This window comes from Mytilus trossulus, chromosome 3 (genome assembly GCF_036588685.1).
Source record: "Mytilus trossulus isolate FHL-02 chromosome 3, PNRI_Mtr1.1.1.hap1, whole genome shotgun sequence".
Taxonomy (NCBI): Eukaryota; Metazoa; Mollusca; class Bivalvia; order Mytilida; family Mytilidae; genus Mytilus; species Mytilus trossulus.
In genome coordinates, this window is record NC_086375.1 from 32,809,016 (window position 1) to 32,817,518 (window position 8,503).

At 33.3% G+C, this 8,503-nt stretch overlaps 1 pseudogene; it reads right to left on the reverse strand.

Moving 5' to 3' along the window:
- Positions 1-269: 269 nt before the first annotated feature.
- Positions 270-8,107, reverse strand: LOC134711278 (probable E3 ubiquitin-protein ligase MID2; annotated as a pseudogene).
- Between the last annotated feature and the right edge of the window lie 396 nt (positions 8,108-8,503).

The window sequence follows — 8,503 nt, forward strand, 5'->3', positions numbered from 1 at the left end:
CCAAATACAATAAATTACATCTGATTTCATCTACAATGCATGTTTTAGAAGCCAAGTAATTGTTTTTCATTCGCAAATAACTGTTGATAAAGTGTTTATATGCAGCTTTTTTCAAATAAATTATATCTGTTGTATATCTACACTTTAAAAAGGTTTTTTTCCTGGGAATGGTCTTGATTAATGATACTGGTAACATTGTTTCTAAAGACTGAAAAAAGCGACTCTACTGTTAGAATCCAGAGAATTTTACAAAACGGAGTATTTCTTTGGTATGTTCCGTGCTACTAATCCATAACATCCCATTTACACCTATTGTCATCAGCCCGGGTTTTTCTATTTCTAGTAAAGTCAAATTTAAGATAGTCAGTAAGCTCCCCTGTGCTGTCAGAATATGGAAAGAATTTTGATACATATCTGAAACTACAAAGTTATCTGATTTCGTTTTTAACACTTCAATAGGAGTAAAAGGTGTTCAGTTGAATGAATCAAGGCGTTTCCAATATATTTCCATTGAATTATTCCATCTCGACTGATGAACACTACATCCCCTTTATAGCCTCCCAAAAAGGTACTGTCAATGTAGCAGATATCCCCATCATCGGTTGTTGTACAGCATAGTACTACATCTCTTGTGAGTAATTGAGTCTCACGATTAGTGTAGACCTTCATGATGTTTCCATCAAATCCCAACCTCATGATGATTGGTATGTCTATTGAGTCCTTAACAGAGCTACAATCCATTCCAACAACGATACCAATGTTTGTAACATGAAGAGTATACGGTATACTAGGAGAAAGATCTTTCAAAACTTGTATCCAACCATCGGCAGCCAAATGACAGATTTGTCGTAAAGCAGAAGATGCGAGGAAAATGTCTTTATTCAAACATCTAATTTCAGCGTCACCATGGTCAGTTTTTATCGATTTTATTGTTTTAATTCTTTCCTCTTTTACCTGCAGTTTTCGTATTTGCTTCCTCCCGTCGGTGATCCAGATATTTCCATCCTCGTCACTGGTTATACTGCTTAATTGAGACATGTCTAATTCATATTTTGCCTTTATTTCAAAGTTTATTTCCTTTTCAATTGTTTTAGATTCGGTTTGGATTTCATAGTTAGGAATATATTGCTGTATTTTCAAATTCAACGATTTTTGACTAGTCGACTTGTCAATAGAATCCAATTTTGAATGCATATGTCTTACAGCCGCAAGGAACTCTTCTGTATTTCGTAATTTGTATTCATTTTCTACTTGTTGTATAACTGTTGTGATATCATTTTTATCTTGTACAAATTCCAATTCTTTCCTTGACATCAGTTCAGAATGCGTTTCTGTCTTTTCTTTTTGTTCTTTAAGTAACCTCAAACATTTTGACTGAACTTCCTTTGCTTGTGTTACCTCTCCTAATATATTTTGCTCTATTTCAAATGACCTTGATTTCTCAATTTCTGCCATTAAGTTTGAATTTTCTATTAACTTTTCCATTTTTGAATTAGTCTTAATTTGCATTTTTTTCATTCTTTTAACTTTCTTTTGACAAAACTGTTGTATTTCTTCCATTTGATGTAAATGGTGAGTTTTTGCTATACACATGGGACAAACTAATAAATTACATGTTATGCAGTACATGCAGCACAGTTGTTTCCTATGATCTTTACATTTAACTGGTTTAAAGTCAGACTCTGCATCAGTGTCATCAGTATGAGAATGAATGTCCTTCAAAGCCACAATGTCATGGAGATCAGCATTTTTGAACTTGGCATGTACCTTATCTGTACATTTTTGACACACATAAAGATCGCAGTCCATGCATTTTACTTTTATTTTTGTATCTGTCTCACATAATCCACAAGCTAGAATGTCCTGAGACTTTTTAATTGATTCAGAATACGCCATTGTTCATACAAAATTTATGTGTTCATATCTTCATACATCCTAATGTTACTTTTAAATTGTCAAATAATCATTTTTAGAAAATGTGACGGAAATAGTAGTATCGTTCCGGAACTTATCTATCATAAGTTCGACAGATAGTGTGGGTTTGTAACATGATTTAAGTATCATATGAGATAATACTTAAAAGACATTGATTGTAAAGGTTTATCTTTTGCAACATAAAGTAAATTCATGCGTATCTTCTGATTAGATTTCTGAAGATCATACTCAAATGGGGACTGTTGTGACTTGGTTACTTTAATATTTTAAAATCATGTATTTTATTTCATCACTGAGGGTTCATTATCGTTATCTGTCAAATTTAGATTTTTTTTTTTTTTATAAAATTAACAATTGACGCCAAAAACATGAATCATTTACAGATCAATGTCAGAAAGACAATCTAATACTAGTACTTCCAATGCCCACTGTAGCTACAGCAACTAAGAAACATGGTGTTATCCCTTGAACTTATACTTCATGTTTTGTACATATTTTCTGCCAACAAACCAAAAAAAAAATAAAAAAATAAGGGTTACATGAATCGTCTTATTACTTGAAAACCACAAAAGATTAATTCATATGTCTGATAAAAAATGCTCTAAAATCTAGATCTTCCTTTGTCCAGTTTCCTACAATATAATCAACAGAGATTTTCCAAATAAAGGGGTAAAAGAAAGGCGAAAGATACCAAAGGAACATTCAAACTCATAAGTCGAAATAAACTTACGACGACATGGCTTATAAAGAAAATAAAAACAGACAAATAAAAGAACACGAAACAGAATATAGAAAACTGGACTAAGCAGTTAGTGTCTTATATATCGAAAACTATCATAAATCTCACATCTAGATATATAGACGACGCAATATCCAATAGAAGCCTCCTTAGCGACTAAAACTGTGCCACTTTTACAATGAAGTCTCGTACTTTAAAAAAAATTCTTATCTTAGAATGGAAAATTTATATGCACTTCTTTTTATTCAAAGGTCAAGACAATAACAATCAAAACCAAGGAGTAAACAAAGACTCATATAACCAAAAGACATTTACATCAACAGTTAATAAATAATAAATAAGAAACAACACGAACTCCACTAAAAACAAGACATAGGAATGTAACATTTATATGCCCCGAATCTCCAAGAGTTTAAATTTAAGTTAAATTTTAATATATCCCTACCTTCACTATGGGCCTTCCTCGGATTTAAGTTTTAACCGCTACTATGTGTTTTTATACTGGTTGCATTTCCAAGATATGTCTCTATGAGATAAAACATAGAAATAATATCTAGGAACTATAGTACGTAAACAAAACAAAATATCTATGAAAATTATATATCTTTCATAAAGAGGCGTTGCTTGGGAACCAGCTGTATTTACAAAGTGCAACATATACTATACATAAATAATAACTCTAAACAGAAAAAAAAAAATTGAGCAAAGCTCTACATCGATATTAAATGATCGAAACCTTTTGTAAATTCTTATAGGAGATATAAGAAGTACTGATAACATAGAAAATAACACATGAAAAAAATCCGTATCATATGTCGTATCATCCCGAGACATCAATATCAACCAAAGGGCTTTAGGCCCGAGGGATGATATTGGTCGAGGGTGATACGGCATGTGATACGGATTTTGCGATGTATTATACGCTTTATCATATATTTCAACAGAAGAGTATTATATTATATAACCTGTTTTCTGATCCATAGCACTGGGTTACTTTCAGTTTTACTTTTTTCTTTGCCCTAAAAGAACTGCTCAATAACTTATCCGAAGCACCTGGGTTGCCTTACAATTTGCGTGCTGTTGTTTAAAAAATATTTTGTTTATTATTGTATTTATTGGTGTGTTTTTTATTTTTTATAGTTGCATTTAGTGTGCAAAAAAATATGAAAATTGACGTTCGTGACGTCACATACAATATGAAAACTTGACGTTCGTGACGTCACATACCAAACAATGACGTCATTCCAAAAATTGACCTATTTTGAGGAAAAAATTTCTTAAACAAAAAAAAAATAACAAAACTAACTATTTAAAAATAAATAAAAATAGGGGTGTGATAAAGGGTATGCGATAAAGGGTGCGCATCAAAGTTGCGGGATATGGATTAAACAGCAGGCTATTTATCAAATATACAAAACTACTGTATTTACTACTAAACATATGATAAAACAAAATATCAACAGTACAATATCTATAAAGATGATTATATGGCTGAAACGATTGTGACACAACTGCGTATTATTGCTCTTAAATGGTGATTGTTTTTTCCCATAATTAGAGCTCCGCTGAATGACGGACGTCCTAAAGTGATTATTCTGTTCGACCATTCGTTCTGTAACACACGCTCTATAAGGGAGCTACCATTTGATTTTTAGGGGGGGGGGGGGGGGGGCTAGGATGAAATTTGAAAAAAATAGGCAGGACAGGAGTTTTTATTAAAAAAAAAGGCAGGATGAGACACTTGGGAAAAAAAGTCAGGACGACAATTTAGGTAAAAAGTCAGGATAAACTAAAAAAAAAGGCAGGATCGAACAGAGTGAAAAATAAAAAGGCAGGACAGAAATTACAGCCAAAAAAAATGCAGGACAACATTTTTCATCCTAGCCCCCCCCCCCCCCCCCCCCCCCCCATAAAATTCAAATGGTAGGTCCCTAAAGAAAAAAAACCAAACAATACACAGAACACAACATTGAAAAAGAGAGACTAGGTAGTTATCGAAGGTAACAGGATTATAATTGAATACGCCAGACGCGCGTGACTAAGCAACTCGAACACTACCGAAAACGGAAAGGGGGGTATCAGGTACTCCGGAAAGATAAGCAGATCCTGCTTCACGTGTGCCACCCGTCGTGTTGTTCATGTTAGTACACACCCAGTAAATTGTCTAATTCGGTCTGTCATATTCGTGAAAAGGGAATAGGATTGTAGTTACGAAATCAGAAACATATCCGTTATCATCTATGAAACGAATATTCCATAAAGGCCAACCAACTCGAGAGGGCGTCCATAAAGATAACGAAAGGGTGATTTCAAATTAACCATTTGGAACTCTTGGTTTAACAGCTTCCTTGTGAGCAGCAACACTCTAGTAAGGAAATCATGATATAAAATACAAAATATCGTATCAATAGACCATTTTCATATTACTTACTTTAAACTCCATGTTCTACAATTTTTCGCAAGGTTACCTATTATGTAGTAGGACATCCTGGTTCTCGGTCAATTATGAGCAATAAAATTTAAAGTAAAATCAAATATATGATCTGTGTAATTAAGTGGGAAAATTGCCTGATATAGTCAGGCATAGAAAGCATTTAAACAGTTAAGCTTCCTCCGCCTCATTTTTAGACTTATATCTCGAATTTGACTTACACAGTCATCTCAGTACCAGAATCTATGACAAACGAGACGATTTTAATTTTGAAATTATAAATTTCCCCCACCTTAGTAGCAACATACCAACTTCACCGGCATATGGGATATATATTTCCCAACTTATTCGATATTCAAGAGCTTGCAGCTCATACTCAGACTTTGTAAAACGTCATCAGTGTCTGAGTAGAAAGTTGATGAACCAGGGGTATGTCAAAGAACGTCTCGTCCTTTTTCTAAAAGAGTTCATCGGAAGGTACCAAGACCTTGTTGATAAATATTCCGTATCAACTTCTCAAATAATACACGATGGTCTTGATGTATAGATTCTGCGTACTGATGTTGTTTATCATCTTAACAACATCTTTTACTGTTCTTTCATTTGTCTTTGTTCTATTATAAATATTACTTTTACTGTTGAATGGTTTTATGTGATATCCGTTTGACGTGGCTCGGTACTTATACATCTCGTCAATGTGTGTGTATTGGCTTTAATTTTTTTGTAGTTTTTTTTGTATATGCGACTCTTTGTATTTCTTTTGTTCTAATTACGTGACTCGGTACTTTAAAAGATCCCGTCAGTATTATTTTGGTCTATTATATGTCATTATGATATATTTCTATTATGAATTACTATATACGTTGAACCACAAACGTCAAAATCATTCAATCGCGTAGTGGAATTAACTATTTTTGGATTCTCATAAATTCTACCTGTAACTTTTGGACTAGTTGTAATCTCTGTCTATTTCTGTAATTTGTTCTTACATACTTTTGATTTTTTAACTCTGTATGCTTACATTGCCTATGTAAATTTTAAAACTGTTTGTATGCACATTGAACGACAAATTTATGTGACGTTTACAAATTTTCTGACGTCAGACACTCAAGTCAATCCATGTGTTCGTAGATAGATGTTTTTGTGTTCTGTTAAATTGTCCCTTTTAAAATTGTTATGCGATGATGACTGATATTTTGACTATTTTATTAATTGTGACTGTTTATTTAACGCATCATGTAAATATAACGGAATTTGATGAGACTGTTATTAAAGAGAGAGGGTTAACGCTATAGAACCAGGTTTAATCCACCATTTTCTACATTTGAAAATGCCTGTACCAAGTCAGGAATATGACAGTTCTTGTCTATTCGTTTTTGATGCGTTTTGTTATTTGATTTTGCCATGTGATTATGGACTTTCCGTATTGATTTTCCTCTGAGTTCAGTATTTTTGTGATTTTACTTTCCCTAAAAAATGTACCGATTAAAATCTTGAATCTACTTATTTACATTGCTCTTGCTTGACCGAGTACTAGGATGTCCTACCATAAAGAAGGTAACCTAATGAAAAATATGTATTCCGGAGTCAAAAGTCGGTAAAATGAAAATGAAATATTGGAAATATATACTCCGTTTACAGGTGCGGCTGAAATGTTGCTAGATAGAAATAAAAAGTTCACAATTTGCAGCTGAAATAATCTCTTTTGTCGTAAAAGTTTTCAACCGAACCTTATTGTCAATTTTTAGATGAGCATATGAAACTTTACGTTTCTTCCTGATCATCTTCTTAATGTTATTATGATACAACAGTTCTACATTTGTAAAAGTGGGTCGAAAGATATCAAAGGGACAGTCAAACTCATAAATCTAAAACAAACTGAAAACACTATGGCTAAAAATGAAAAAGACAAAAAGACAAACAATAGTACAAAGGACACAACATAGTAGAGACTAAGTAGTTATCGAAGGTACCAGGATTATAATTCCATACGCCAGACGCGCGTTTCGTCTACATAAGACTCATCAATGACTAAGAAACTGGAACCCCACAGGAAACGGAAAGGGGCCGGGGTATTAGGTACTCCGGAAAGATAAGCAGATCCTGCTTCACATGTGGCACCTATCGTGTTGCTCATGTTAGTACACACACAGTAAATTGTCTAATTCGGTCTGTCATATTTGTGAAAAAGGAATAGGATTGAAGTTACAAAATGAGATACATATCCGTTATCATCTATGAAACGGATATTCTATAATGGCCAACCAACTCGAGAGGGCGTTCATAAAGATTACGAAAGAGTGAATTCAACTTCACCATTTGGAACTCTTGGTTTAACGGCTTCCTTGTGAGCAGCAACCCTCTAGTAAGGAAATCATGATATGAAATACAAACCTGGGAATATCGTATCAAAAGATCATTTTCATATTACTAACTTTAAGCTCCATGTTCTACAACTGTTCGACATGTTACCTTTTTTGTAGTAGGACATCCTGGTACTCAATCAATTTTGAGCAACAAAACTAAAGTAAAATCAAATTTATGATCGGTGTAATTAAGGGCAAAATTTACTAGATTTAGTCAGGCATATAAAGCATTTAAACAGCTAACTTTCCCTAAAAAATGTACCGATTAAAATCTTGAATTTACTTATTTACATTGCTCTTGCTTGACCGAGTACTAGGATGTCCTACCATAAAGAAGGTAACCTAATGAAAAATATTTATTCCGGAGTCAAATGTCGGTAAAATGAAAATGGAATATTAGGAAATATATACTCCGTTTACAGCTGCGGCTGAAATGTTGCTAGATAGAAATAAAAAGTTCACAATTTGAAGCTGAATTAATCTCTTTTGCTGTAAAAGTTTTCAACCGAACCTCATTGTCAATTTTTAGTTGAGCGTATGACACTTTACGTATCTTCTTGATCATCTTCTTAATGTTATTATGATACAACGATTCTACAGTTGTGAAAAGGTGCTCACTGAATTACATCATTCCATATGGTGCAATTCTGAAAGACATAAATCACATATACTATATGTTGAGAATATTGCTGATAAAGAAAACACTACAACTTTCTGGTCTTTGCGTTTTGCATGTTTTCATCATGTAGAGAAAAGGCAAATAATTTTTGATGCCAGTCTTTTCTGCTGTAATCCTTTTTTTTTCATGTTTACCAATTATGTCCGTTTGCTTGTTTAGCAAACTATAAAACTAAGTCTCATCCACCATTTTCTACATAAACAACTACCTTTTCCAAGTCAGGAAATGACAGTAATATTCGTTCGTTTGATGTGTTGGAGCCTTATGATTTTGCCATTTGAAAATGGTTTTACCGTTTTGGATTTTCCTCGGAGTTCGGTATTTTTATGAAATAACTTTTTAGTAGGCAAAAG